Below are 9,139 nucleotides of genomic sequence, written 5' to 3'. Positions count from 1 at the left end.
CCTCTGCCACCAGCAGCATCTGCTCTGGAGCACTGTCTGCCTTGTTCCATCCCTCTCTCCCTCTGCCCGGGGCCAGCTCCACTTGCTCCATCCCTCTCTCACTCCCAGCTCCTCATCCCTGCAGGCACCAGGTTCGTGGCTTGATCATCAATGTGGATGGAGCAGGGTCTTCTTCATTGGATGATGAAGTTGAAAAATCCTTCTACCTTTTTGAAAACAGTGTTGGAGAAGAAATTACAAATATGTTGTCAATGGAAATAACTGAATAGCAATTTGGTTTTGGGTTTTTTTCCCCAAAAAGTAATTTCTTTCCCAGCCTCTCTGCATGTGCTCCCTTTCTGCTCCTCCACCTCCAGCACTTTGCTCATGTTTCCATCCTTTTCCTGCATGCCCTGCCTTGGCAGCTTCAAATTTTGGCCACAGCTGTGACGTACCCAAACGTGGCTGTGCGCAGCTGGAGCCTCCCAGTGCTCCCAGCAGCATTGTCCCTGCCACAGGTGGGAAGCCTCAAACTGAGCCAGCCAGCACTGAAGGTTTCTTGTTCAGGGGAGCAGTGTCATTCCCATCCTGCTCTGTTTCTGGCCATGCCATTGCTGCTGGACATGATATCCCAGGGAATTAAAGCAGGACTGAGGAGTGAGCTGGATGAAAGTTCTGACTCAGCAGTACGTGGCCAGGTTGTGTGAAAGCCCTGCAAAATTCATCATTTGTGGGGGATGTTCTTGTTCTACCTGTCAGCTACACACACACTAATCTGACCCAGGAGACTCTGGGTACAGCACCAATGGCAGGGGACTCCTGCTGTGCTGCCTTATTTTCTCATCTTTTTCTGGCAAAACTGCTTTTGTTTTGCTTGGGGGAGCAGAGCTGAGTCCTGCTAGGCACTGGCAGCATTTTTACTTGTTGTGTACTCCTGTGTCCTACTGGGTTGAAACGTTGTTGGATGTTTTTTCTGGAAGCTTAGGGAGCTGCTGCTGAGGGTGGAATGGGCACACAGGTAAAACATCTCCTTTGCCCTGGCCAGTGTAGCAGGGATCCTGCCCCTCTTGGCCTGTGCCAGCAGTACCTTTTGGCTGGGGAAATGGAGGTCTGGAGAAGTGGAACAACGCTGCTGTGGGCACCTGTGGGCACCTTGGAAGCCAAACCTCTGGAAAGCTGGATTCAAAATACTCCTTTTTGTCCCAGGGTGGGAGGAGGCATGTATTTTGCCTGAAAAGCAGGGCCAGAGAGGGTTTTTTTGTGTGCTGCATGAGACTCTAGGTTAGGAGACCTGCCTGATTTTACACACTCTAAATGCAGTTAAGCATCACAGCCCCAATTCTTCCTCCACTGTAATGTAATTTTTCAGAAGTGCTGGCAGCACAAAACATTGGAAGTGTTCTGTGCTAGGGGGAGAGCCTGAGGGGCTTTGGGATCCCCCAGGGCAGGGCCAGGGCACCCTGCAGCTCCCTGATACTCTCCTGGGCTGTCCAAGCCTTTAGGTGGGGGAATAATCCAGGTTTAGAGGAGGCAGCCCCGAGTGTCAGTGCCCTGGGGTTCAGTGGGGGATGCTCCTGCCAACAGGAGTGCTGGGGGTTTGCATTCCCCTCGGCCTCAGCCCTGGAGGAAGCCTAAAGCCTGGGTCAATAATAAGCTTATAAGACAGTAAATCTTGGTAATGAGGAAAACAGAAGACGGCATCTGCTCAACACAATGGCGCATTGCATGGTCTGGTAAACAGCTATTGAAAGGGGATGCCTGTCGTGGCAGGGGTTACAGCTGAATTTCCATGCAGGATTGGTGGGTTTCACTGCCCCCAGCCCCTCAGAGGGGCTGCTGGAATCCTGGTGGGATTCCACGGGCTGAGGTGACCTGTTGCCCACAGGCTGAGTGCTCAGCACAGGGGCAGCAGCCGCAAAAGCAGAGCAGAGTTGCCACTGTCCTGGAACTGGAGATGGGGCTGGCACAGTGATTGTCTGCTCCTCCTGTGCCCACTCCAGTGCCTCCCTGCAATGGCTGTGCTGGGATATGCTCATCCTTTGGAGGGTACTTGGAGTAAAAAATGGGAAACAGCTTCTTCTCTTGTCTTTGGAGGTGCCAAACTGAGATGAGCTGATGGGCAGCAGGCACCTAGGGGTGAATGAGTTGTGCAGGGGACAGCAGGAGAAAGAAGAGGCTGGGTCTTCACCTGGCATTTCACCTGAAGAGCCTGGTGCCCATGGGGTGGGAGGTGGCAGTGGCCCTGCTCCTGCTCCAGCTGAGTGAAGCCAGGTCTGCAAAATGGGGAGGAGGAGGAGAGGGAGTTAAGGGGAAGAAATCTGCATATGGTGTGTAATGCGTTTATGAATTGGGTCTTTAATAATTTACATTACCAGTTTAATACTTTGAATACAAATTATCTTGCCCATATGCTGTGCTGACAAACATAAAAATGGAGTAATCAAAGCTGTAATAGCACTACAGCAAAAAGACATAAAATGCCACTAGAAGGCTTAGGATAAATTATTGCATGCACACACCAGCTCTATGGCTCCCTGGTGCCAAAGGATGCATTGCAATTTCTTCCTCAGACTTTGCATTTGGGCTTGAGGACTGATGCAGTACCAGGAATGCTGCTCAAAATTCTGCAAGACGGGCAGCATTTAACAAAGAAGAGGGGAAAAAAAATAAAAGGCTCAGACTTGTTTGATAAACACCGCAATTTAAATTCTGCTCTGGCATTACATGGGCTGCCAAGAAAATATAGCCCTCTTATTTGTAGGGAGCCCCCTTCTTCTTCCAGCAGGGTGATTTGCATGTATTATAAACTGCAGTGCTGGCTTGCCATCTTCAGGCAGCTGCCACACACTGCACAGCATCCCTGTGCATCCTTGTCCATCCCTGTGCCTCTTGGAGGGTCCACAGGGGACACCCAGGGGAGGATGCACCAGGTGGCCCAGGCAAAGGGCAGCATCAGTCTGTTGTAGTTTGTGACACAAAAGAAATGACACCTGCTATTGGGTTGAAGTGAGGAAAAAGAAGAGCAGTTTATTATGATTTGGGGTTTAAATAAGATTTGGAATGTGGACAAGGACTGGGAGATGAGAGGAACACCCCTCTGACTCCAGTGGTCAAACCAGCAGTTTATCACAGAGAGGGATGAGAAAACCATTTACTTGTTTATGTTTCATGTGTGGGAATCTCCAGTAGAAAATATGTAAACAATATCAGAAGGCTAAAGGATAAGGTGCTATCAGTCCAGCCAAAACACAAGTTTCACCCTCACCCTCCTCACACCTGAGCTTATTCCCCTCTAATACCTGAGCTCTGAGGGGCTGGAGGAGGTGGGAGAGGATGGAACAGCTCTGGGCACTTGGTGCTGCCCCTTGGCCACTCTTGGGCTGCAGTTTAGGGACAAGGGAACAGTATGGGAGGCCCTGGGAGCTGGTGGATGCTGCAGATGATTTGGTAGTTTGTTTTTAGCAGTCTTTTGGTGCGTGTGTGTGTGTGTGTGTGTGTGTGTGTGTGTGTGTGTGTACCAGGCACACGGTTTGCAGAGCAGAGGTGCAAATTATGCTCACAGGGAACAGCTGCATTTGTAAATGTCAGTGAACCTTGTGCTGCACCTTGTGACAGAGACTCTGCTTTTAAATACCAGCCTGTTCATCGGTGCCACATCCCCAGGACATCCCAGCTACAGGCAGTCTTGCACAGACAGAGCTGTTTACAGCTCACATTTGCATACACTGAATTTCTCAGCTATCAGGGTTACTCTGTGCTGTAATCCATCGTGTGCCTCTAATATAATCAGAGAAAAATGAGGCTTCTTCCCAAATAAATCATCACCAATGAAGGAAATGGTGGTTATCCACGAGGCCTGAGGCTCCTGCAGTAGCAGTGTCTTTTTTCCAAAAGGCAGAGGACTCTGGGCAGGCTCATTCTGTGCTGCATGATCTCACTGCCAGTCTCCTCCAAGATATAAACCCTTTGCATATGAATGAGTTTTCCCTGCCTTTGCCTCTCCCAGGATCTCTGTCTCCCTGGGATGTGGTGCCAGCACCCTGGGAACAGTGCACCCATGGGCTGGGGCTGCCCCTCTTTGTCTCATCCATTAGTCCATGAATTGATGCCTCTCACATGCCAAGGGAAAAAGGGTGGATGCCAGTTTGGCATCCTGTGTCCTGGCAAGGTGGGTGCTCAGGGCTGTAAGAATTGAGAGAGAAAGAGAGAGAAAACATCCTCCTCCTGCCTAGCCTGCTGGTTCCTGTGCTCCACCTTGCTCTGCTCCTTGTGTTCCTCCGCAGCCTGGTTTTGCCTGTGGACAGGTGGGGTTTTGGAGGAGCCCCACTCCATCCCCTGGCCTTGGGGAGGAACCAAAAAGACAGAGCAGGCCTGTTACTGCAGCCAAAACCCCTCAGTGCAAAGAGACAACCAGAGCATCTCCTGCCAGGAGTGATGGGACCTCTCTGGGTGGGGAAAGGTGCCTGTGTGAGTCAGGATGGGGAGAAACAGGTGGGCATCCAGCCCCCACTGGAGTAACTTTTCCCATTGCCAGATCTTCAGGAGAAAAAGGCCCTCACTGATCCTTTTGATCCACAAATAAATTGGACGGATCAAGACCACAATGAGAAGTATCCCCATTCTCATCCAGAAGGGATTTTCAGCATGAAAAGGGTTTATGTGACTCATAAACTCTAACATTTATTTCTGCACGCCAGGCAAATATTTCCCCCTCTGAATGTCTAAGCAATGCAATTTCGTTTGAAGCCTCCATTTGTTTAAGTCTGAAGGTGACAATAATTCACCTGTTTTCCCTTCCTGTGTTTCCCCAAGCAGTGGCACGAGCCAAAATAGAGCAAACTCAGCTCTGGCCGTTTGTCACTTGTCAGCTCTGTCCCTCAGATATGCTCAGACAAGCTCTGGCCTGGAGTTTACATTTGGGCACCTTCTGACCCCCAGCTGCTGGTAAATGGCCCTGAGTTCTTCTGTTTAAAGGAAGAAATACAGCATACCTGTGTGCAGCCACTGCCAGGGCAGGCAGGAAAGAGAGACATAACTTAATCCAACTCCAGATAAATCATGATTTCACAGCCACAGACAGCTGAGAGTCCCATCTCCTTGGCACTGTAGCAACACTTGTCATTCAATGTCCCAGAGAGACCCACTCATGGCCAGAGATCACGGATGACTGAGAAGATGCCTGGGGTGGTAAACACCATCAATCTGGAGAAAACAAACACTCCAGGGAGCTGATGTCAGATGGGGATGTTCCCAGTCAGCTCTTGTCTCTGCAGAGCACAGGATGGGCTGCCTGGATCCCCCACCCTCACTCACACCTCCCCAGCTCTGGTACCACCTGAAGCTCCAGCAAATCCAGGGAGAAAAAGTGCTGTTTGTTCTCTTCCCTGGGAGAGCTTGGGCCCCCAGATTTTGGAGGCTGGAGCCCCCCTGCAGCCCCCAGTCCCTTGCAGAAGGGGACCAAGGTAGGGGTTGGCTGCTGTGGGGCAGAGGCTTTGTGGGGTGGCCTTGAGGATGGCCAGGCTGCTGGGGGTGCAGCCCCATTCCTGCCAGGTGCCCTTTGCCCCCCTGCCTCCTGCAGGGCTCTTAGAGAGGGAGGCTGGTTTGGGTTAGGAGGTGTTGGAATTTTATTTTTGGTTCCCCACTCACAGGCAGAGACCCCCAGTGTGGGCAGAGAGCCCCTTGTCCCACACCAACTTCTGGAGAAGCTTCCCACCTCATCTCATCTTCTGGAAGCTCCCATCTCCCCATCTCATCCCTCTCTGCAGTGTGTTTGCAGCACTTTGCACACACTTTCTTTCCTTTTTGGTCCCCCTTTGGTGCCTTTCCTGGCTCTGGTGGAGTCACCTCTGATTCACATATGAAATCTGAAGCAGGGGCTCTCCTTCTGCCCCCTCCCAGCCAGGACTCCCCTGTTCCCCCTGCAGCTCCCAGGGTGGCTCCCTGTCCTCCAGGACCTGTTCATGTCCAAGCCTAAATTCAATGCTAACATGCACAGGCTGTTTCTTTATCTGTCTGCCTCTTTTTTTCCCACCCTTATTTTAAAGGAAACTGAATCCAAGGCAGCCATATAATGATGATGGCATTATTGTTAGTAGTTATTTCTATTTCCATAGTTTCAAGAGGTAGAGAACAGAGTCCCACTGGGCTAAATGCAGCACATGTTATAACAAAAAGACAGTCTGAGTGCCAAACAACTTGCAATCTTCTTTTTAATGCAAGGACTGTAAAATTAAGATTACTATAGCAACATCTTGCCCACTTTGAACACAGATAGGATTTGTTGGTCTCTATAAATATATGAGTGTGTGTATGTGTATATATATGTAATGTAAACATACAAATCCTAAATATCTTTGGCAACCTTTTCTGTAGTTGAATTTATATTTAATTTCAAGTTCTATCACAGATCTAATTTGCATCTAGCTTTCCTTCAGCAGCCTTGCCTTTTCCTTCAGGCTCCTGTGTGCACACTGCGTGCCAGGCTCGAGTGCCCACTGCCTGGGGAGAGCTCTGAGTCCCTGCCTGGGACAAGCTCTGACTGGGGGAGGTAATCCCATTTACTGAGGGTTTCATTTCAGATGTATACAACCCTGTTAAACCTTATAACTGACTTAGCATCTCCAAATTTGCTTCCTTCAATCAGATTTTAGGAAAGAGACATGAAAATCCTTCCTTTTCATTCCCATCTCTCCTCTCTTAAGTTATTAGTTCAACTTTCAGTGAATTTCTTATGAGGTATAAATGACAGCTCTCATTTCTTCCCCATGACTGAATAAAACCTGGGCCTGGAAGTGCCTGCAGGAAGGGCAGAGCACAAGTAGGAGTGAGGAGCTGAGGGAAAGGCAGCAGGAGGATGGATGGATTCTCCTACAGCTCAGTGTCACTTAAACTCTCTAGGAAAGCAGCAGAAATTCCAGCACTGTTTCCACCTTGTTGCAGAGGTAAGTGGAGTTCCTGATAAAGAAGAACTGTAACAACGCCAGATCTGAGGAGAGCTGTCTTTGCTTGTGAGCCAACAATTGGAATGGAGGGGAAAACCAGGCACCAAAGTGTGCTGAGGAGATCTGAAGGACACCACTCTCTGCCGAAGAAAGACACACTGGAGGGACACTCTCTTCTCAGGAGGAGCAGGAGGAGTTTGCAGCTCATTTGTAGCAGCTTTGAGGCTGCGGAGTTGAACATGCACAGTTGGAGGGCTGGTGGATGCACTGTTTTGAGACCAGACTGTAATGGAGATCTGAGAACCAAAACTGAAAATGTCTGCTGGCAGGTCTGGATGGAGAGGCTGGAAAGCAGCCTGGAGCTGCCAGCTGCAGATTTCTGCTGCCTGTGACTTAGCAGAATTAAATACAAGGAAATAAATGACAGGCAGCTCTGCCTGCAGGCTCTAGAAAGAAAGCAAAGGGGTCAGGGTGAGGTGGGTGAGCAACCCCAGTGGGTCTGTGGGGATGGCAGGAGTGGGAAGGGGAAGAATGGATCTGCAGGGCACAAAGAGGGCCAGTTTCAAAGCCCACCCAGGCAAAACTTTGCTTCAGACAGGACTGCTCCATGAGCAGGGATCAATACCCTCCTGCAGAGGCTGCAAAAACACTGATGGGTGTAAGTGTGCAGAGCTGATGCTCTCCACAAGAGCTTGCAGCTGCTGACAGCTCTGCCGTGGAAAAGAAGCACGGAGGCAGCAGGGACTCGCTTCTGGCTGCTGCAGACATGGGAGAACACCAAGTGGAGCAGAATGTGTTCCAGGCCTGGGGGAGGCACCATCGGCTCCCCATGAGGTTCTTTTCACTTGCAGAGCACAGGAAACAGAGCTGTTGAAGAGATGGGATGGACAGAGCAAACACCAGTGATACTTCACACACACATTGGGTGCTGGTGTGGACCTGACAGGGGCAGCTGTAAATCAGACCAGGCAATGGGGAGTGGGTTGAACACCAGTGGAAGTTCATCAGCAGTGATAGGGAAGATTAAAGTAATTTTTGTAAGATGGGCACTCAGCTGTTTGCTGCAGGAAAGTTGTTGCTTTGCTGAATTGTCCCTGAGCCTGGGCTGAGCCGTAGGCAGAGGAGACATTGCCATTTCCCTTCCCAAAGGAAGGGGTGAAGGCAGGCTCCAGGGGTCCAGCAGGGCAATGGGGCTGTGAATTAGGCCTAGGAGGAGTCAGCAAGGTCTGTAGGGCTGAACAAACCATCTTCAAGACCATTGCTTAAAATCCACACACACTTTCTCATTCTTTTCTCTGGAATGGGCACCCAGCAGGACAAGAGTCTGTTTATGATGGAAGTTAACCCTGGGCTTCCTCAGGTAAAAGCAGCTGCTCCCTGGGCAGTGTGAGCACCAGTGCTGTGCACTGGGTGAAGGTTTGTGTGCAACCTCAGCCCACAGACCTGGTTGCTCACCTCTTGGGAATGCTGCAGAGCTTTGCAGGTGTGCTGGACTGTCCAGTGAAATCAGAGCTTTTAGTGTGAGTAAAGCAAGAGAAGAGACTCATTTCTATTTCCCTGAAGGATATGGAGTTTCCCATCTGTGGGCTGCACATTGCTGATATTAACCAAAGTTATAGCCTGAGGAAAGGGAATCTCTTCACTGGGGAAAAAAAACTTTGGTTGTGGAGTCCCCTTGCCCTCTGTTAACTGCCACTGCGGGTGGCTGCACTTGTGCAGGGGCAGTGGGTACCACACATCCCCCTGGCTCCACAGCACTGCTGTCCCAGCCACCATCACCTCTCTGCCCTTTATCACTCTTGAGCCTCCTGGTCCCATCAGGTGTTTTTAAGCAAGCCTGCCACCAGGGCTGTAATCAGTTCTCATGTCCTCCTATTTGTGCTCTCACCCAGCAATTTGCACGGGGCTGTCGAGCTCTCTGCTGTAATTGACAGGGGAAGGCAATCTGCTTCACGAGAGGAAACATCTCCCTGGCTGCTGCATCTGAGCTGGCCGTTTCCCATAATGAGGATGAAGTAAAACAGGCTCTCACTAACAGCCCTGGATGTAGCTGAGCCCTCATTACTGCAGGCACAGAGGTGCTGCTTGGGACATAATTAAGAGCTTGATATTTGGAGCACAATGTGTGGCACTGTCTGTCCTACACAGCTGCCCTATAGCAAGGGCAGCTGAAGTTTGCTCATGTCGCCACCCAGGCTGCAGGAGGGGCTGCTCCAGGA

Source organism: Zosterops lateralis (assembly GCF_965231275.1).
Source record: "Zosterops lateralis genome assembly, chromosome: 21".
NCBI lineage: Eukaryota > Metazoa > Chordata > Aves > Passeriformes > Zosteropidae > Zosterops > Zosterops lateralis.
Note: the sequence above shows the minus strand (reverse complement) of the source record.